Source organism: Bufo bufo, chromosome 7, assembly GCF_905171765.1.
Source record: "Bufo bufo chromosome 7, aBufBuf1.1, whole genome shotgun sequence".
Classification (NCBI taxonomy): Eukaryota; Metazoa; Chordata; class Amphibia; order Anura; family Bufonidae; genus Bufo; species Bufo bufo.
In genome coordinates this window covers 157237964-157261139 of record NC_053395.1, presented here as the reverse complement: position 1 = coordinate 157261139, position 23176 = coordinate 157237964, and the positions used below count along the sequence as shown (strand labels likewise).

The following is a 23176-nucleotide window of genomic DNA, read 5'->3' as shown; positions in this document are numbered from 1 at the left end:
TCCAATCTTCTATAACATACAGTCCCATGTAAAAAACATCTTTATCATAGTCTTCTATAACATACAGTCCTATGTAACTGACACCCCTCCCCTCCCTTCAGTCCCTCTAACATACAGTCCCAGTTAAATAACATATTTCCCTCCCACTAAGCAGGGAGGAGGTATAATGGGGAGAACCACATCTCCCAGCATTTCTCTGACACTTACATTCATTCCATGGCATCACAGGTCTCCACTGCTTAGCGCTGCCTCTTTCTGCACTGGCCACATGACGGTGACCTCATCACAGGTCCTACCACCACTTCCACTGCTGAACAGATCACATGACTATAATGTAATCGAAGGTCCTTCAGCTATGGAGTGTAGACACAAATGGGCAGCAGATTCGCAGTAAGTGCTAATCAGCCCCCCAAAAAAAACTCCGCCCCCTCCCGACCTCCACACCAAGGTGCCCAGGTTACCCTGTTGGCAGAGGTAACGAAATGCAGTTTGCATCTAATCAGAAGTGCAGAGAGCAGCAAGTGTAATAAAAACATTTTATATACACATAAGGACACAGATAAAATTTCTGTGTGATACCAGGAACAATTAAGCAGCAGTCCCAAAAGGTTGGAGAAAGTCCCTTCTCCAATATAATTCTAAAAAAGTACATAGATATGGGTCCGCGCTAGACTTCAATGGCGATTTATTCTAAATCATACTTTTAACAAAAGATTCGGGTATTGCACTATGATTTGTTCCTCTTGAAGGAAATCGCTTTGCTGGTGGGTATAGAGACCTTACACTGGGGATGCTTCGGTGAAGCCGTGAAATCTCTGGGAATATACACATAAGGGTAGTGTAGAAGGTGGGAATAGTTATGTACAGATTATGTACAAATAAGTTATACAGGTGTTTATATTGCTATACAGAGAGCAAATATACAGATGTACTATGGACAAATATACAAATGTGCTAATGCGTACATATTGTGACACAGTGAGAGGTTTTGTCTGGGGAAACAGGTATTTTCCTCCGAGCATGTGCTGCTGGGCTGATTTACAGCCAGGTGAGGTCAAATACCGGACCGGATTTTAAGTGCCGTTCCGAGTTTTGGCAGCACCTGGCTGTCCTTAAATAGGCAGCTGAGCTCAGAAGCCGTCTTACCAGAGCGAAACCCCCAAAATTGGTGGAGGATGTGGGCCACAGGTACCCCAGAGTCTCTAGATCATTTGTGCCAGGTGGAGGTAGGAGACACTCCGGCGGAGACTCTGCTGGACTCAGGGAGTCTGGTGACTCTAGTAAGGGCTACCCTGGTGCGGTCCCCTGAGTACACTGTCCGGAAAGTTGGAGTGATGTGCATCCATGGAGACTTAAAAGACTAGCCCACCGCGCTGGTGTCCAACTACGGTGGCCAGTAGATGGACCCACAAGGTGGCTGTCGCCACAAATCTACATTATGAACTCATAATAGGGAGAAACTTCCCGGCAATTGTGACCTGCTATGAGAGTGACTGATGCCCATGAGACAGGGGTAACCCTAGCAGAGTGGCTCAGGGGGGAGACCAGAACCCTGGGAACCTGAGACCGAAGGACCGGCGGTAGGGGTGTCCGCCACTTCGGTGGAAGAGGGGGAGACAACCCCGCTAAGTGTGATGGTGGGAGACGTGGAGGACTTGCCGACAGGTCCTGAATTGGCAGACCTCAATGTCTCCGGGGATAATTTTGGTACGCCCAATGTCGGGACCCAACCCAACCACAACAACCTGGGGCAGAGTCAGTGTTTCCCTGTTTTGTGGTTCATCAGGATATGTTGCATCGGGAAAACCAACTACGGGGTGAGCCTATTGAACAGTTGGTGGTCCCCAAGGCTTGTCGCAAGCTTGTGTTAGATGTAGCCCACCAACACTTTCTCGGGGGTCACCATGGGGCTGCAGAAAACTCAGGATCGTATTCTACAGCGGTTTTACTGGCCCAGCATATTCAAAGAAGTGGAAGACTTTTGTAAGTCTTGCCATACCTGCCAGAAAACTAGCCCCAGCCACATTTCCATAGTCCCCTAGTACCTCTCCCGATTATTGAAGTACCGTTTGACCAAATAGCTATGGATCTCATAGGCCCAGTACAGAAGTCCGCCAGAGGGCAGTAAACACATCTTAGTCATTCTAGATTATGCCACTCGGTACCCGGAGGTGGTGCCACTGCGACATACCTAGGCCAAAATTATAGCTAAGGAATTAATGGAGATGTTTTCCCGAGTAGGACTACCTAAAGAGGTTCTGACCGACCAAGGGACCCCTTTTATGTCCAAGGTGATGAGGGAACTCTGTAGGTTGCTGCACATAAACAAGCTACGGACGTCCGTTTACCATCTGCAAACAGCTGTTCTGGTAGAAAGGTTTAACCAAACATAAAAAAATATGTTGAAAAGGGCGGTGGCTATAGATGGGAAGTACTAGGACCGCCTTCTGCCTTATCTCATGTTTGCAGTGCGAGAGGTACCCCAGGCCTCTACTGGGTTCTCTCCCTTCGAACTGCCTTATGGCAGACACCCTCGCAGTCTCTTGGACGTGGCCAAACAACAACAACCCACTCCACATAAAAGTGTCATTAAGTTTGTTACGCAGATGCAAGATCGGATAGCTGCAGTGTTGCCTCTTGTTAGGAAGCATATGGAGGCAGCTCAGCAAGCCCAGAGTCGGGTCTATAATCGTCAGGCTCGAGTCCGGATCTTTAACCCGGGTGATCGGGTTTTGGTTCTGGTGCCGACCGTAGACAGTAAGTTCCTGACTAGGTGGCAGGGGCCCTACGAGGTACTCGAGAACATTGGATATGTAAGCTACAAGATACACCAGCCAGGGCGGCGAAAGCCAGAGCAGGTTTACCATGTGAATTTACTCAAACCGTGGAAAGATAGGGAAACCTGTACTGAAGACAGGGTTTTCTAGAAGAAGAGGTACCGGCCCCTCTGCCTGATGCAAAAGAGGCAGCTGCCACAGTAAAGATGGCTTACAGCCTCTCCTCTAAACAGACTCAGGAGGCCAGGGAGTTCGTTAGTCAGAACACGGATGTGTTCTCGGACCTCCCTGGACGCACTTCCATAATCCAGCATGACATTGTCACTGAGGCAAAAGTCTGATTAAAACCATACCGGGTGCCCGAGGCTCAGCGACAAGCCATATCGGAGGAGGTGCAGCTAATGTTGCAGCTAGACGTCATTGAGGAGTCAAAAAGTGAGTGGGCCAGTCCTATAGTATTGATACCCAAGCCGGACGGGACATTGCGGTTTTGTAACGACTTTCGAAAACTTAACGAGGTTTCCAAATTCGATGCGTATCCCATGCCCCGGGTGGATGAACTCATCGAGATGTTAGGACAAGCCCGGTATTTTTCTGTTTTGGACCTCACGAAAGGGTACTGGCAGGTGCCCTTAACGGAGGCTGCCAAAGAGAAAACTGCCTTCATCACGCCTGAGGGGCTGTATCAATATAAGGTCTTACCCTTTGGTCTGCATGGCGCCCCCGCCACTTTTCAGCGACTAATGGACGATATTGTCATTCACAGTACAGACTGGGAAAGTCACCTACCCAAAGTGCAGGCTGTAGTGGACTCCCTTCGGAAAGCTGGCCTAACCGCTAACCCCAAAAAATGTGCGATAGAGTTAGAAGAGACTAAGTACCTGGGGTATGTCATTGGGCGCGGAGTCATCAAACCCCAAGTGAACAAAATAGAGGCGATATGGAATTGGCCCCGACCTGTCACCACTGGGCAAATAAAGTCATTTCTGGGAATGGTGGGCTATTACATGAGGTTTGTTCCCCACTTTGCTACTCTAGCCGCGCCATTGACAGGGCTCTTGAAGGGACGAAAATCAGTGATGGTTCGCTGGGATGATCGGGCGGAAGAGGCTTTCTCCGGTTTGAAGTCGGCCCTGTGCGGGTTCCCGTTTTGATGATGCTCGACTTCAAAGGGGAATTTATAGTACAGACCGATGCCTCTTAAGTAGGCCTCGGTGCTGTACTGTCTCAGGAAGTCAACGGGGAGGAGCATCCCGTTGTCTTCCTCAGTCGTAAGCTCACCCCAGTCGAGACCCGGTATAGTATAGTGGAGAGAGAGTGCTTGGAAACGCGGATGCCCTATTTGGCGTGTGTTCACCCCCTCAGGGTTGAACAAAGAGTATGAGACACAGTGAGAGGTGTGGTCTGGGAAAACAGGTATTTTCCTCCCAGCATGTGCTGCTGGGCTGATTTACAGCCAGGTGAGGTCAAATACCGGACCGGATTTTAAATGCCGGTCTGGTTTTTGGCAGCACATGGCTGTCCTTAAATAGGCAGCTGGGCTTAGAAGCCATGTCTCTGTGTTGGGATCTGGGAGCCTTGTGTCTGGATGAAGGCTTGCTACCCGTTTGGTGTGAAAACAGGTTGGTGCTGCTATCAGCAAGAACTCTTTGATGCAGAATTGCCACATGGTGTGAATTACCACCAACACCGCAAGGTGACTTTTTGTTTGAATATAGCCTCATGCACATGTCCGTGGAACACGGACCATGTAATACCGGCCTGGATTTCTTCTGAGTGCAGGAGCGCATGGCGTCATTGGTTGCTATGGTCCCGTGTGCTTCCTGCTGCCGCCGCAGTACAGTAATACGCTGGTATAGATCATATGAGTGTATTACTGTACTGTGGCGGCAGCAAAAGGCGCATGGCGTCATAGCAACCAATGACGCCATGTGCTCCTGCACTCAGAAGAAATCCAGGCCGTGTTCCACGGATCTGTGCATGAGGCTTATGACTCCTTGTTTTGTCACTTGCCTAAGGCCTCATGCACACAACCGTTCCGTTTTTTGCGGTCCGCAAACCGCGTATCCGCAAAAAACGGAAGCCGCCCGTGTTGCCTTCTGCAATTTGCGGAACGGAACGGGTACCGGGAATATAAATGCCTATTCTTGTCCCCATTGAAGTGAATGGGTCCGCATTCGAGCCGCCAAAACGGCGGCTCGGATGCGGACCCAAACAACGGTCGTGTGCATGAGGCCTAAAGTGTGAATAAAACACTAAACTGTTTGATCCAAAGAACTTGTTGTTGCCTCTATACTGCGTCCGCTAATCCTGTCTGCCAGAGCGAGTCCCCACACACTGTACATATTTATTCCTTTAAAACATCCTTTAAAAACACCCTCTATGTAATATACATCAGTAGGGGTTTGTTTTTGCCTCCTAAAAAGATAAAGAGGTATGACTACATCTATCTATATTGTATATGTGGGACTTATGGACTTTGTTCCTCTCACCAGTAAGGGATTCCTCCATTCAAATGTCCTTCAGTGTGTGATCACATGATATGTACAATAGAAGGACGTTAATATGGCTTCCTGCATTGTGAGATGCCGGTGTTAGCGTCATGTGTTGCTAGGCAGCGCCGACCCAACACTGACATCTCCATCACGCCCCCTGCTCTCACGTGACATGCTCCGGCTACCCCGCGCTCCTGGAAGTAATACCGGTGATGTCAGCGGTAGTGATGGTCAGTTCGCAGTGTTCGCCAGCTAACACATGCAGGCTGCCATCTTTAGTAAGGTAGACTCACCCGTCCGGCAATGCACAGGTAGGCCCTTACCTGTGCCGGTCTGAAATCAAATGCAGTCACTGGGAGCAGGCAGTTCCGAGAACAGCCCGATGAAGGCCCCCGGCGGCTGTTCTCGGAACTGCCTGCTCCCGGTGACTGCATTTGATTTCAGACCGGCACGGGTGCATCGCCGGACGGGTGAGTCTACCTTACTAAAGATGGCAGCCCACATGTGTTCGCTGGCGAACACTGCGAACTGACCATCACTGGTCAGCGGGCAACCCGGAACTTGCAGGTGAGGAGCGATTCTCCCGCTGCAAGGATTTTTGCCAACACAGGCGAAGCTACATTTTGGCCCCCCCCCCCCCCCACCAGAACTCGGTGGGGGTGATGTAAAAAGGAGGGGTTGATGTAACATGGAGAGGGTGATGTGACATGTAGGGGGAGAAAGGTGATATGGAGGGGGAGAAATGTGATATGGAGGAGGTGATGTGACATGGAGGGGGAGCAATCTGATATGGAGGGGGAGAAATGTGACATGGGGGATGATGTGCCATGGGGGTGGGGGGAGAAATGTGACACAAAGGGGGTGATGTAAAAAGGAGGGGGTGATTTGACATGGAGAGGGAGAAATGTGACATTTCTCCCCTCATGTCACATTTCTCCCCCTCCATGTCACATTTCCTCCCTCCCATTTCACCCCCCCCCCCCTCTATTAATGTGTAAAAAAACATTATGGTCACCTGGCCCTGGTCCCTTCTGCAGCAGATTCCCTTCTCCTCTGTGTGGTCCTGGTATCTTCTCTCTGGGCTCCCGACAAGTTTGAGGACCTTTCCCACTCAGCCAATCAGTGGCCGCAGCTGTGTCACGTGTCAGGCCAGTGATTGGCTCAGCGGGAACTCACTGGCCTGATTGGCTGAGTGGGAAAGGTCCTCAAACTTGTCGGAAGCCCAGAGAGAAGATACTAGGACCACCCCCCCCACTTTGGCTTGGTGTCTCTGCGCCCTAAGGCAGCCGCTTGGTCTGCCTTATTATAGTGCCGGGCCTGCTTGGCGGTGGTAGGGCTATCTATCGGCCCTCCCTCAGTGTATATAGCGACACCGGATGTAACAGTGGTGATCACTAGAAGCCCCTCTGTATTTTTCCTATTTTGGTCCCCCGTCCCCTGGTGAGTTGAGGGAGCTTGATGAGACAAAACGTGTTGGGGCTTATTCTATTAACATTTTTGATAAATTATCCAACCCCCCTCCCCTAACAGTTTTTTTTAAGGGATTGATAATCGGGTAAGGTTCCGGAAGGGGATGCCCTTGTCAGGGCGATGACTCCGTATTAGGAGGTCATTGGGTCAAAAAAGACCTGACATGCCAAATAGGGACAGGATACACGAATTGTATTATCTCTCATTCCCCCTCCCCCTTCCTATCATCGGTGTCAACTACTCCGGCATCCGTGTACTAATTGAATCATCGGCATACCGGTAAGGCCTCATGCACACGACCATTGGCGGATGGCGTCCATGTGCGTTCCGCAATTTGTGGAACGGCACGGGACAGCCATTAATATAACTGCCTATTCTTGTCCGCAAAACACGGATAAGAATAGGACAGGTTATATTTTTTTGCGGATCAGGGAACGGAGCAACGGATGCGGACAGCACACAGAGTGCTGTCCGCATCTTTTGCGGCCCCATTGAATTGAATGGGTCCGCACCTGAGCCGCGGCTCGGATGCGGACCAAAGCTACGGCCGTGTGCATGAGGCCTAAGATTGTTCCAACTTTTATATTTAGTGTGTAATTTTGTTCTTTTTAGATACGATTTATTAAAAGTTGAGAATAGGACATGTTCTACTTTTTTGCGGAACAAACTTGCGGACATATCGATATAGAATACACACTGAGTCATTTCCATTTTTTGCGGCCCTATTGAAAATGGTTCCGCATACGGGCCGCAAAAAAAAGGACACGGAGAGAAAATATGTTTATGTGCATGAGCCCTAAGGGTTACATAGCTTCATAGATCAATATAATGCTATGCGAGCCTATTGATGCTACCCAGGTCAGGACGGGAGCTCTCGCAGACAACGCATTGAGCTTGCTCGTGTGAAACCAGCCTTAAAAGATAAGTGTTAAGGCTGGCCGCAGGCTAGCCTGGATTTGTGGGAGGGGCCGGTACCTGTCTTAAGCAGTCCGGCTCTCCCAGGCAGCACGTTGGCATTCGGACGTCTGCTACTTCCGGGTGTGACGTCATCAGCAAGCGTCCTGCACGAGTCGGATCTCAGAGAAGCCGGGTGTACCTTTCCCTTCAGTCTGCAAGCTGTTCAGATCGTTTTCCAAGATAACTGGTTTGTTTGGGGAGTGTGGCAACGTGGGGGAGGGTGTGTAGAGAGGGGGAAGTGTGCCGGAGGATAGCTTCTCCTCACTGCGTTCAGGCACATGCAATTCAAGTTTTGGCACCAGGGGGCAGCATTGTCACATAGTTGGAGCTCATTGCCTGTTCAGCACTCTCAGCATAACCTGTATCTAAGTTCATACAGGGGCTGCGAGTCATCTGGGCTCAGCAGGTTAAACTCTGGCAGCTGGGTCCTGGTGCCATTACTGGGTTGATTACTTACAAGGTTGCTGCTTGTGCACATGTTTGACACTCATCACATACACTACATACATACCTTAGACACATAGTTCGCACATCAGGCAGTTTGACGAAAAAAAAAAAAAAAAAAAGGGTACAAGTGGATTGTTAAATAAAGTAAAAAAAAAAAAAGAGTGGGTTGTTCAAATAAAGAAAAAAAATAAAAAAATTTTTGGGAACCTTTATCCACCAAGCTTTATCCATACACCTCTAGCATAGGTACATCCGCCAATACAGCTACACGCTCGCACGACATACACATCCCGTTTCATCTCGTAGACTAGTGTCATACGGTCTGTTTTCCACAAATCCTATACTTACATACATGACCTACCACGTCTGTAGGTTCGTTAGCCCGCAGTATTCGTTTTTAATTAATCTGCCACGTCACAGATTCACACAAACTCGGGCTCGCTTCATACGTCAGTGGAAACGACTATCATACTCCCTGTCAGCCTCGAAGGCTTTTCGTTCAATCGTTTCACGCTGCTGGGGGGGGGGGGGGGGGGGGGAAGGGGAGGGGCTTAGATTCTGTCATCTTGTCTGTCAGCTTACGGGCAGCAGGTCGTAGTGAATGTGCAGGCACTAGACCAGCTGCTGCGGCTTCATCCGGTTCAGCCGTTCCGTACATTCCTGGTGGAAGGGTTTTCACGGGGGTTTCACACTGGGCTCATCACCTTGCCCCAGCAGACTCATGAATGCCCCAACTTGCAGTCGGCTTCTAAACATGCTGGTCTGGTGGATTCACTCTTGGCAGTTGAGCTGGACAAGGGTTTCATCATTGGTCCTTTCCAGTCCCCTCCTTTCTGCACTTGGAGGGTGAGCCCGATGGGGGTGGTGCAGGGAAAATATTCCAATAAATTTCGTTTGATTTATGATTTGTCTGCTCCACATTCTTCCCACGTTCCAAGTCTCAACTCGTTGATTCCGTCCGAGGAATTTTCCTTGAAGTATACTTCCGTAGACCAAGCTATGCAGGTCATTCTTCAGACAGGCATGGGGGCTTGGCTGTCCAAAGCAGATGTGTCTGATGCGTTCAAACTGCTGCCCATTAGCCCATCTCTCTGGCAGTGGCATGGCATCAAATGGAGAGATGCGTACTATTTCGCCACCAAGTTGACGTTTGGTTCCAAGAGCAGCCCCAGTCTGTTTGACAAGTTAGCGCAGGCACTGGAATGGATTTTGTTGGAACAGGGTTGCCAGAATGTCATTCACTACCTGGATGATTTTCTGTTGATCGAAGAACCCTCACAGGCGCCTGTTGACTTGCAGGTTCTCTTGCAGGTCTTCAAGGAGTTAAACATTCCAGTGGCCGAACACAAAACAGAAGGGCCTGCGCAGGTTGTCACGTTCTTGGGGATCTCTCTGGATTCACGCGCCATGTCAGCCAGTCTGCCACAAGACAAACTCGACAGAATCAAATCAGGTGTCCGTTCCTTGCTCATGTCTCAGGTTTGCACCAAGAAAGAATTGCAGTCTCTGTTGGGCATGTTAAACTTTGCCATGAGGATCATTCTTAAGGGTAGATCATTCATTTCAAGATTGCTAGTCTTATTACAACAGACCAGTGATTTGGACGCATCAGTGCATCTTAATGCGAACGCCCGAGCAGATCTGTTCATGTGGGACAGATTTCTCAGCGGGTGGAACGGCATTTCCATGTTTATTCCGAGGGCCACTTCTGATTCTCCACACATATTTTCAGACGCGGCTGCCTCGGTAGGTTTCGCGGCCATATTTGTCTCACATTGGTTTACCGGCTCATGGCCCACACACGTGCTACAATTGCGGGGGTTTTCTCAGACGTCGGCATTGTTCGGGATCTATCCTATCGTAGCAGCTGCTATAGTCTGGGGGCATAGGTGGTCGGGTCACACGGTGGTTTTCCACACTGACAACATGGCGACCGCAGAGATCATTAACAAGGGCAGATCTAAATCGTTACTCATCATGTCTTTCATGCGTAGATTGACCTGGATAGCTCTGGAACAGGGGTTTCATTTTCATGCCCTGTTTTTGGACGGGGTCAGCAACGTTGCAGCTGATGCTTTATCTCGTTTTGATTTTTCTCGCTTTTTCTTACAGAACCCAGAAGCAGACTCAGTGGGCACCCCGGTACCGGACTGGCGGCTGCTGGTCTTGGATTAGACTCTCTGATGGTGGTCGCCAGTTCACTCATTACCAAGTCTTTGTCGGCCAGTACATTGCGGTCGTACCGCCGAGCGTGGGTGGTTTTTCGAACTTTCAGTTGGCATATCCTAGAGGTGACACAGGTCAGGTCAGATATATGGTGGCTTTCGTGTCTTATTGTCATTCGGTATTGGCTTTATCCTACAACACCATTAGGCTATATTTGGCTAGGGTGCAGCATTTTTTGGCACTTCAAGAGCCAGACAGACCCTCTATATTTTCAGCTCACCCGATCAAGGCCATCCTCAGAGGCATTCAAAAAAGCCAGGTCACGGTCAAGTCGGTCCGTCGACCTATTACGGGGGACATGTTTCGTAGCCTGTCGGAAGTTCTCACATTGTCACCATTCGGAGTCCTTCCCAGCCTGGTGATCAAGGCGGCGATGTACTTGGCGTTTTACGGGTTTTTAAGACCAGGTGAAGTGACACAGGCCAGACAAGGGGCGGTGGCTCTCCGCAAAGGAGATTTAGTCAGGATGGGCAGTAACTTTAATTTGCAGTTGCCTCACAACAAAACAAGGCAGGTAGGTCCCGGCCATGTAGTTAAGTTCTTCCAGACCACAAACGCATGGTGTCCAGTGACAGTCTTGGACAACCTCTTGCTGGCCCTTAGTCTTCACAGCCCCACCGACCCATTACTTCCATTCCCTGTTGGTCCACTGACGTCCAGCCAGTTCATCAAACATATTCGCATCCTGTTGACCAGTGTAGGATTGAATCCGGCTCAAGTCTCGGGGCATTCTTTCCGCATCGGTGCGGCATCCGCAGCGTCCAAGCATGGAGTCCCTGTGCATATCATCAAACACTTGGGGCGCTGGCGCTCGGGGTGCTTTGTACGGTATATCCCGGAGCCACAAGCGGAGCTGGTCCAAGCATTCAGTACATTGGCAGAGTAGCACCTCAGGCCAATCCTTCCCTCACTGGTGGGTTTTGCCCCCTTTTTCAGGCATACCGACTTAGTGAGGCCAAGGCACACCTCAGGCCAATTAGGTAGGGGGGTGGTGGTTGGGCATCTTCCACTCGTTTAGGTCCTGACCACAAGTGTTAAGGCTGGCCGCAGGCTAGCCTGGATTTGTGGGAGGGGCCGGTACCTGTCTTAAGCAGTCCGGCTCTCCCAGGCAGCACGTCGGCATTCGGACGTCCCCTGCCCACCCATTCCCATTCTTCATTCAACCATCACATTCAGGGTATGCCCCCTTTTTCAGGCATACCGACCTAGTGAGGCCAAGGCACACCTCAGGCCAATTAGGTAGGGGGGTGGTGGTTGGGCATCTTCCACTCGTTTAGGTCCTGACCACAAAAATATTTATCCCATATGGCAAACGGTCAATCGGTCCGCAAATCCGGAGGTGCGGAACGGAACCCTACAGAGTGGGTCTGCAAATCCGGAGGTGCGGCACGGAACCCTACAGAGTGGGTCTGCAAATCCGGAGGTGCGGAACGGAACCCTACAGAGTGCTTCCGTTCCGCAAAAAGATAGAACATGTCCTATCTTTTTGCAGAACGGCCAGGTCGCGGACCCATTCAAGTGAATGGGTCCGCGATCCGCTGCCCCACGGACTGCGTGCGTGCATTGCGGGCCGCAGCATGACCACGGGGTGCATGTGACCATGTGAAAGAGGCCTAAAGCTGTGGTGGAATTGTGTTTTTTTTATTTATAATTCCACCCCATTTGGAATTTGTTTCCAACCTGCGGCTCTCCAGCTGTTGTAAAACTACAACTCCCACCATGCCCTGCTGTAGGCTGATAGCTGTAGGCAGACTGGGCATGCTGGGAGTTGTAGTTTTGCAACAGCTGGAGAGCCGCAGGTTGGCCATCCCTGCACTAGATTGTATGCAATCATAAATGGTGGCATTAGAAAGCACAACTTGTCTCTCAAAAAGAAAAAAGCCCTCATATGGCCGTGTGAACGGAAGAATAAAAAAAAAGCTATGGCTGTGGGAAGGCTGGGAGAAAAAAACGAAAATATATATTTTTTTAAATCCCCTGGTTATTAGGGGTTAACCAGACAGTCCTTGTGTTCTGCTGCCATCGGCTGGGACAGGTGTGTGCATTTGTATGAGGCACAGGGAGAGACCGGCAGACAGTCCATACGGTCCATGGAGCGGCGCCCCCGGGGCAGTCTGTCTCTACTCTCTACACTGAACTCCACCGCCGCTCGGCTGGGGGGCGGAGACGCAGCATGGACGTCACACGGGGGCGGGGCTTGAGGCAGCAGTCGCTCCGGATCCTTGTTTGCAGGTTGTGCTTCCTGTGGTCATTTCGCCTCTTGTGTCTGCGGTAAGGTACTGCGCATGCTCTGTACGGTGCCTGTACCGGGCTCTGCTCGCTGTGCACGCTTGCTCGGCGGTTTAGCGATTCGGTCTTTGTAACGGCGGCTGCGGAGGCGCGTGGGCCTGTGCGTGGTCATACGGCGGCGGAGCAGGCTCTTATTAGTTCTGCAGGGCCCCCGCTCTGTGAGGCGCAGCTGTGCTCTCCTCCTGCGTCATTGTGTGCGGTATATGGGGAGGTGGGAGCGGCATTGTCCTAGGCACTGGCTGTATATATATATCGGGGCGATGCCGGGCCGGCCCAGTCCACACGTTCTATCCGAGTCCCTCATGGGTTGTATTTCACCAGCAGACTATTCTGCCGATGTGAAAACCGAAACACTGGGGTCATTTACTGCCCATCCCCCCCCCCCTTGTCTCTGCCTTTGTGCAGAGGATTCGCATAATGTATGTGCTGGAGCCGCTAGGAGGGTGTGCGCCCCCCCCCCCCCATCTGATATCCCGAGGATAGATCATCAGAATCTGGGTGCAAGTAAAAATAAGTTCTGTGTGGATTTATATGCGTTTCCGCAGCATATCCGCAATGCCTAACAGCGGTTTTTGGTGCAGATTTGATGCAGTGTTGCTGCCACTAAAACCGCAAACATAATTGACGCGCTATTAAATTTAAAAACCGCACAGCAGGTCAATATCTGCACCGGGGGGAAAAAGTGTGCGTGAGATTGGTGTAATTTCATACACTTTGCTGGTACTGTACTAGGCTGCGTTTTATTTTATTTTTTGTATCCTCTGACGGATCTCAATAGCGGAAAACGCTAGTGTGAAAATAGCCTTAAAGAGGACCTTTCATCGGTCCAAACATTGTGAACTAAGTATCCTGACATATAGAGCGGCGCCCGGGGATCTCACTGCTCTTACTATTATCCCTGGGCGCCGGTATGTTCGGGGACTTGGTTATAGTCCTTGTTCTACTGGGCGTCTCCTTCTCCTACCAGTGATGGCTAACCTTGGCACTCCAGCTGTGGTCAAACCACGACTCCCAGCATGCTCCATTTATTTCTACAAAGTTCTGAGAGCAGCCAAGCAAGGGGGGCATCTTGGGAGTTGTAGTTTTACCACAGCTGGAGTGCCACGGTTGGGCTGTAGCGCTGGCCAATCACAGCGCAGAGCTCACAGCCTGGGAGAAAAAAACTCCCAGGCTGTGAGCTCTGCGCTGCAATTGGCCAGCGCTACAGCCTATGAGAAGGAGACGCCCGTAGAACAAGGGCAGACTCCGCCTACTATAACCAAGTGACCGAACATACCGGAGGACATAACGGGAGAACGGAGCGGCGCCCAGGGATAATAGTAAGTGCAGTGAGATCCCTGGGGGCGCCGCTGTATATGTCAGGATACTTAGTTCACAATGTTTGGACCGATGAAAGGTCCTCTTTAAATAGGACCCGTCACCGCTCAGGACATGTCTGTTTTAATAGCTTCATGCATTATCCATGTAATAACAATTCTGGAGCACCTATTCTTATGTCTCTATGTTGTGCCATTCCTTAATTATTTCTACTAGAAGTTATGAATACATTGCTAGCAGCCTGCAGTAAGGGTACAGAGGGGTGTTACCAGTTGGGGGGGGGGGAGTCCCTGCACAGTCTGAAAATGGCAGCACTGACTGGATAGAATGAGACTGCAGCGACAACTGGTAACACCCCTCTGTACCCTTACTGCAGACTGCTAGCAATGTATTCATAACTTTTGGGAAAACTTTGTTTTTTAAAATAAAGATTTGAAGGCATTATAAAAAAAAAAGATACTTTTAACAGATGGAAACGTCTTATGTTTCCATCCATCTCCCATTCACTGCAACAACAAAAAAAGTATGCATTTTTTGCTAATCTATCCTGCAAAAAAAAAACTTTGTGACATACTGAGTCAAAAGTATGCAAACAGCCCAGTCCTAGTCTATGCCATACGTTTCTATACGTTTATTTTGTACGTACAGCAAAAAGGAGATGTGAACAGCCCTTAATGTAGCATTTCTGTCCTCCAAAAAAAAAAAACATGGAAATGTATACGTTTTTTCTTTTACATTGCAGTGAATGGGAGATGGATGGAAACCAAAGACAATTTATTTTTAAAAAGAAATTATTCACAAAAATTTATACTTTTTTTTTTTCTTAAAAAACTGACGCAAACATATTGAAACATATGCACATCCGTCTAATGTATACGTAAAAAAGGATAGACAACCACAAAATTGCATACGTTTGTATACGTTTTTTTTTACTGTACGTCTAACATACCCACCTGACATGCACCAAAAATGAGATGTGAACTGCCCCTAAGAGTCCATTCACACATCCGCAGTGTTTTGCGGATCCGCAAATTGCAGATCTGCAAAACACTGGGCCGGCACCCCAATAGAAATGCCTATTCTTGTCTGCAGCTGCGGACAAGAATAGGACATGTTCTATTTTTTTTGCGGGGTCGCGGAACGGAAATGAATAATTGTGGAATGGGTCCGGACCCAAAGAGCGGACGTATGAATGGACCCTAAGGGTGGGTTCACATCAGCGTTATGGATTCCGTTATGGCTTTCCATTATAACATGGTTATAACGGAAAGTAATGGAATCCATAAGACGAAAGTCAAAACGGAAGCCTTTAAGAGGCATTCCGTTTTGATCCGTCATAATAGAAGTCTATTTGCAATCATAACGGATTCGTTTGGTTCCCGTTATGCAAAACGTGAAAACAAAGTCCTGTTGACACTGGACGGATCCGTTCTGCTGCCCATAGACTTGTATTTTGACTGAATGCAAAACGGAATGCCTCTTAAAGGCTTCCGTTTTGACTTCCGTCTTATGGATTCCGTTACAACCATGTTATAATGGAAAGCCATAACGGAATCCATAACGCTGATGTGAACCCAGCCTAAGCCATATTGTTATCAAACTGCTAAGGTTGTAGTTATACTGAGTAGGGATCGACCGATTATCGGTTTTACCGATATTATCGGCCGATTATTCAGGGTTTTGACCGGTATCTGCCTCTATTTTGCCGATATACCGATAACGTATGGGGAACAAGAATCGCGCTGCTCTCAGCGCTCTCCGTGTTCCCTCAGCAGCACAGGGGAGAAGGAAGCAGTGTCTCCCTCCCCCTGTGCTGCTGCTGCTGCCGCTGCCGCCAATGAGGGGAGGGGCTGTGGTCACTGCGCCACCAATGAAGATAACTGTCTCATTCATATACAGGAGGCGGGAGCTGGCTGCAGAATCACATAGCCGGCTCCCGACCTCTATGAGCTGTAGCTGCAATCTGCGGTAGTTAACCCCTCTGGTGCCGCTGATCGCAGCTACCGATCATAGAGGTCAGGAGCCGGCTATGTGATTCTGCAGCCAGCTCTTGCCTCCTGTATATGAATTAATGAGAGGTTTATCTTCATTGGTGGCGCAGTGCAGCCCCCCAAGCCCAACCCCAGTATTAAAAACATTGGTGGCACAGTGCGCCCCCCCACCCCAACCCCAGTATTAAAAACATCGGTGGCGCAGTGCGCCCCCCACCCAAGCCCCCCAGTATTAATCATTGGTGGCAGTGGCCACAGGGTCCCCTCCTCCTCAGTGGCAGTTCCGATCGGAGCCCCAGCAGTGTAAGCCTGGGGCTCCGATCGGTTACCATGGCAGCCAGGACGCTCCTGAAGCCCTGGACGGAGCAGCAGGGGAGAGTGTGAGGTCCTATTCATCCTGATAGAGCTCTATCAGGGTGAATAGGACAAGGGTTCTAGTCCCTAAGGGGGCTGAAAGTTAGTAAAAAAAATAATATATATATATATATTATATATATAATTAGGGATCGACCGATTATCGGTTTGGCCGATATTGAGGATTTTGACAGTTATCGGCATCTATTTTGCCGATATACCGATAACGTATTGGGAACACAGAAAGCGCTGCTCTCAGCGCTCTCTGTGTTCCCTCAGCAGCACAGGGGAGAAGGAAGCAGTGTCTCCCTCCCCTTGTGCTGCTGCTGCCGCCGCCAATTAGAAGAGAGAGGACAAGAGGAGGGGAGGGGCTGTGGCCACCGCTCCACCAATGAAGATAAGTCTTTCATTAATTCATATACAGGAGGCGGGAGCTGGCTGCAGAATCACATAGCCGGCTCCCGACCTCTATGAGCGGTAGCTGCGATCTGCGGTAGTTAACCCCTTAGGTGCCGCGGATCGCAGCTACCGCTCATAGAGGTCGGGAGCCGGCTATGTGATTCTGCAGCCAGCTCCCGCCTCCTGTATATGAATTAATGAGAGATTTCTCTTCATTGGTGGCGCAGTGCGCCCCCCAGTATTAATCATTGGTGGCAGTGGCCACAGGATCCCCTCTCCCCTGGGGCTCCGATCGGTTACCATGGCAGCCAGGACGCTATTGAAGCCCTGGCTGCCATGTTCAGCTCCATGCTGCTGTGTGCACAAAGCACAGAGCAGCAGGGACAGTGTGAGATCCTATTCACCCTGATAGAGCTCTATCAGGGTGAATAGGACAAGGGTTCTAGTCCCTAAGGGGGCTAAAAGTTAGTCAAAAAAACTCAAAAATATTAAGTATGAATGAAAAAGAAAGATCTACAAAAAAAAAAAAATACACGTTAACAATAAACATATTAATTTTCAGCAGATTTGTGTAGGAACTATTTTTTTTCCAAAAATGAAAATTCCCAGAATATCGGTATAAATTATCGGCTATCGGCCTGAAAGTTCACAAATTATCGGTATCGGCCCTAAAAAATCAATATCGGTCGATCCCTAATATATATATGTCAAAACTATATCTTTTATATAAAATATAAGTATCTTAAGAGAGAAAATGTCAAAATTTGGAAATCAGTCAGGAAATCCACTAGGCGTACATAAAAACGCCTTTTCTTTTATCTTGAGACTCTAAATTGAATTTATGCAATTAATGAAAAAGAAAAGGCAATCAATTATGCAAAAATATTAATTTTATTTACAGAATGCATATAAATTCAATAAAAATGCCGACAATTTTCAGACATACAGATTTTAAACTGTGATACCACTCACCAGCACTAGATGGTGCTGTAACCAAACACAATCACTTCACTAATACAGAATGACCTAAAGTTAGATATGATAAAATACAAATGCTATATTTTTAGCAAACAGACCAATAATTAATAAATCAAGAGAAACTTAGGATCTTCTGTTTACCAACAGGCTATAACATGACAAAACACAGATTAATACAGGAACAATAAATGTTATCCCTTGACTCTGTTTCAGCTTATGACAATCAAAAATATATATGATATTAATATGATAATTTATTCAATTCGGCAATCAGACTACGGAATATAACTTTCCAAAGGTTTAGTCCTCTTTTCAAATAATGCCAGATTTTCCATTAGCAATATGCATCTTTGCTAATAGAACACTAAACATTATGGAGGCGCTTAACACTATATATTCCCACAATATGGGGATTTTTATCTATATACCGATAGAAGTATCTTACTAATATCACAAGCAAAAAATATAACATACGTTACCAAGTCAAGGATGGGCAGAGTCTCGGATGGGACCAGTTCTTAGGAGTTCTCTAGTAGTCAAAATATAATTCAAGTTTCTTCTGATATCTCTCTCTTATGATCAGCTTCCTTTATGGATCTTTTCTTTCTTGTGAGGACCCTGTTCCTTGATGATTTGATCTGATCTTCTGATGGTTTGATCCCCCCCTATGTTCCTCCCCAGCAGTACTTATCCTCCCTGATATCTTACGTTACCTCCTCCTGGATTATGATCTCCCAATCAAATGAGCAGGGTGTAACGTATGTTAATACTACTATGATGTCATCTTAACCCTTGATATGCTAAATGGGATGTTGTCCATCTGTTGCACTGCAGATGAATATCACAACTCTAAACATGAATTCTAAATACCTAATACGTTCACATGACCTTCTTAACCTCTCCAATATACATAAGTAATGAGGGTTTCTTCCTGACATTTTTAATTACCCCTAACAGTGCTCCAGACTAAAAAAAATACCTAGTAGCCATTGGCTCCTGAACTGAAAAATTTAAGAGCCACGTTAAATTTTTAGTCGCCAAATCGAAACCGAATCAAAATTTTGGTATCGTGACAATGCTACGCCGATCAGATCGGCATAGGGTTGTTTCGATACCAAAATTTTGATTTGCTTTCGTCACCATAAAAAAGTTTTGCGATACTCAATACCGCGCAAAAAAAAAAAAAAACTGCCAAAAAAGCCACGTGCATTTTATGAAACGTTCGGCCCATAATAGAACAGTCCTATCCTATTTTTTGGGGTGACAAGGTCACTAAAAAATGGCGAATGCTCATCGCATAGGAGATATTTTTTAATAATTTAATAGTTTGGACTTTTCAGACGCAGCGCTATGTAATATGTTTATTTATTGTTTATATATTTTATATGTAAAATTGAGAAAAGGGGGATTTAAACTTAATATTTTAGGGTACTTTCACACTAGCGTTTTTCTTTTTCGGCATAGAGTTCCGTCACAGGGGCTCTATACCGGAAAAGAACTGATCAGGCATATCCCCATGCATTCTGAATGGAGATTAATCCGCTCAGGATGTCTTCAGTTCAGTCGTTTTGACTGATCAGGCAAAAGATAAAACCGCAGCATGCTACGGTTTTCTCCGGCGAAAAAAACTGAAAACATGCCTGAATGCCGGATCCGGCATTTTTCCCCATAGGAATGTCTTAGTGCCAGATCCGGCATTCAAAATACCGGAATGCAGGATCCGTCCTTCCGGTCTGCGCAAAAAGATACAAGACGGATCCGTCTGTCCGCATGACAAGCGGAGAGACGGATCCGTCCTTGCAATGCATTTGTGAGATGGATCCGCATCCGGATGCGTCTCACAAATGCTTTCAGTCACATCCAGATCGGCGGATCCGGCGGGCAGTCCCGACGACGGAACTGCTTGCCCCGGATCACACTGCCGCAAGTGTGAAAGTAGCTTTAGTGTTTGTGTTTTTTTTTTTTGCTTACTATTAGCCCCCTTAGGGGCTGGAACCCTTGTCCTATTTACCCTTGGGCTCCTTTCACACTGGCGAGATTTCTGCGCGGGTGCAATGCGTGAGGTGAACGCATTGCACCCGCACTGAATCCGGACCCATTTACTTTTATGGGGCTGTGCACACGAGCGGTGATTTTCACGCATCACTTGTGCGTTGCGTGAAAATCGCAACATGCTCTATGTTGTGCGTTTTCATGCAACGCAGGCCCCATAGAAGTGAATGGGGCTGCGTGAAAATCGCAAGCATCCGCAAGCAAGTGCAGATGAGGTGCGATTTTCACGCATGGTTGCTAAGATGAAAGTCTATTCACTGTATTATTTTCCCTTATAACATGATTATAAGGGAAAATAATAGCATTCTTTAATACAGAATGCTAAGTAGAAGGTCAATATAATAAACATTATATACACCCCAGGATAATAAACATTGGTGGCGCAGTGGGAAGTGCCAATGAGGGTTAAATTTTTTTTTTTATAAATTAACTCACCTCCTCCAATTGATCGCGTAGCTGCCGGTCTCCTGTTCTTTCTTCAGGACTTGTGGTGACGTCACTGAGCTAATCACATGATCCATTACCATGGTGATGGATCATATGATGTACCATGTGATGAGCACAGTGATGTCACCGCAGGTGGCAGGTCCTGAAGAAAGAACAGGAGACCGGCTGCTACGCGATCAATTGGAGGAGGTGAGTTATTTATTTATTTTTTTAACCCTCATTGGCACTGCCCACTGCGCCACCAATGTTTATTATACTGGGGGGGGGGGGCGCACTGCGCCACCATTGTTTATTATACTGGGAGGGCACACTGCGCTACCAATGTTTACTATACTGGGGGGCGCACTGCGCCACCAATGTTTATTATACTGGAGTGTTGGGGGGGGGGGGGGGGGCGCACTGGGCCCCCCAGCACCCCAGTATAATAAACATTGGTAGTGCAGTGTGCCCCCCAGTATAATAAACAATGGTGGCGCAGTGCGCCCCCCCCCCCCCCCAGTATAATAAACATTGGTGGCAGTGGGCAGTGCCAATGAGGGTTAAAAAAAAAAAAAAAAATAATAATAATAATAACTCCCCTCCTCCAATTGATCGCGTAGCAGCCGGTCTCCTGTTCTTTCTTCAGGACCTGTCAAAGGACCTGTGGTGACATCACTGTGCTCATCACATGGTACATCATATGATCCATCACCATGGTAATGGATCATGTGATTAGCTCAGTGACGTCACCACAAGTCCTGAAGAAAGAACAGGAGACCGGCAGCTACGCGATCAATTGGAGGAGGTGAGTTAATTTATAAAAAAAATTTTAACCCTCATTGGCACTTCCCACTGCGCCACCAATGTTTATTATACTGGGGGGGGAGCGCACTCAATGTTTATTATACTGGGGGGGGAGCGCACTCAATGTTTATTATACTGGGGGGGGGGGAGCGCACTCAATGTTTATTATACTGGGGGGGGGCGCACTCAATGTTTATTATACTGGGGGGGGGCGCACTCAATGTTTATTATACTGGGGGGGGGCGCACTCAATGTTTATTATACTGGGGGGGGGGCGCACTCAATGTTTATTATACTGGGGGGGGGGCGCACTCAATGTTTATTATACTGGGGGGGGGGCGCACTCAATGTTTATTATACTGGGGGGGGGGCGCACTCAATGTTTATTATACTGGGGGGGCGCACTCAATGTTTATTATACTGGGGGGGCGCACTCAATGTTTATTATACTGGGGGGGCGCACTCAATGTTTATTATCCTGGGGGGGCGCACTCAATGTTTATTATACTGGGGGGGCGCACTCAATGTTTATTATACTGGGGGGGCGCACTCAATGTTTATTATACTGGGGGGGCGCACTCAATGTTTATTATACTGGGGGGGCGCACTCAATGTTTATTATACTGGGGGGGCGCACTCAATGTTTATTATACTGGGGGGGCGCACTCAATGTTTATTATACTGGGGGGGCGCACTCAATGTTTATTATACTGGGGGGGCGCACTCAATGTTTATTATACTGGGGGGGCGCACTCAATGTTTATTATACTGGGGGGGCGCACTCAATGTTTATTATACTGGGGGGGCGCACTCAATGTTTATTATACTGGGGGGGCGCACTCAATGTTTATTATACTGGGGGGGCGCACTCAATGTTTATTATACTGGGGGGGCGCACTCAATGTTTATTATACTGGGGGGGCGCACTCAATGTTTATTATACTGGGGGGGCGCACTCAATGTTTATTATACTGGGGGGGCGCACTCAATGTTTATTATACTGGGGGGGCGCACTCAATGTTTATTATACTGGGGGGGCGCACTCAATGTTTATTATACTGGGGGGGCGCACTCAATGTTTATTATACTGGGGGGAGCGCACTCAATGTTTATTATACTGGGGGGGAAGGGGGGGGGCACACTGCGCCACCAATGAAGATAACTCATCTGTAAATACAAATACAGGAGGCGGGTGCCGGAATCAAATAGCCGGCACCCGACCTCCATGACAGGGAGCTGCTTTCTGCTGCAGTTAACCCTGTCATAGAGGTTGGGTGCCGGCTATTATTGATTCCAGCACCCGCCTCCTGTATTTGTATTTACAGGTCAGTTATCTTCATTGGTGGCGCAGTGGCCACGGCCCCTCCCCCTCCCGCCTCTCTCCTTATTGGAGGCGGCGGCAGCGCAGGGGGGAGGGAGTCAGGAGAGATAGTTCTCTGCCCCGCCGCGGATGTTCTATCTCCTGTGCCCCGCCGCTGTATTCAACTGCAGAGCTGCGGCGGCGGGTCTAGTCGCAAATGGCGACAGGACTAAAAAGTCTTGTCGCCATTTGTAAATTCTAAGTCGCATTGGCGACCATTTTGGTTGCCATCTGGAGCCCTGCATAATCTAGACATGTTGGAGTCACTATCCTCTACTGTCTTTTTAAATTCATGATAATGGACAATGGGCCTTCTTACTTGGCATCCGGGTTTATATATTTAACTTGTCCATATGGATGACTAATAACATTCAGCTCTCCTCATGAAATCCAATTAGTAGGAAGACAACTTCAATACTTTCTAGACCTTCTAAGGCTATATTCAGTCAGTGAGATACACACGGCCTAAAATATATATTCTAAATGACACATACATGATATATATATACATATATATATATATATATATATATATATATATATATATATATCGACACACTGTTACACATAAATGGCACATTATATAAATCATTGGTTAAGATATGTTGCAAATCTAAATATACCACACAGAAATATATAGAATATAATTATGAATACATGAATGGGACATCACACACCAAATGTTTCCCATAAGGCATGACTTCCTTAACCCCTTCCCGACTGCCATACGGCTATATACGTGCTAGCTGCAATCAGAGTGGTCCCTTGCCGGCAATCGATCCGATTGGTTAATCTAGACCAGTGATGGTGAACCTTTTAGAGACCGAGTGCCCA

General features: G+C 48.0%; 1 protein-coding gene across 2 annotated transcripts in view; it reads left to right on the top strand.

Moving 5' to 3' along the window:
- Positions 1-12532: 12532 nt before the first annotated feature.
- LANCL1 (LanC like 1) overlaps positions 12533-23176 on the top strand; it is a 42142-nt gene continuing 31498 nt past the window's right edge. Inside the window, exon 1 of one of the 2 annotated variants that reach the window (XM_040440770.1) lies at positions 12533-12643. The gene's annotated coding sequence lies outside the window, so the exon portion shown is untranslated. The remainder of the gene's footprint in view (positions 12644-23176) is intronic. The other variant, XM_040440771.1, reaches the window with a different exon arrangement.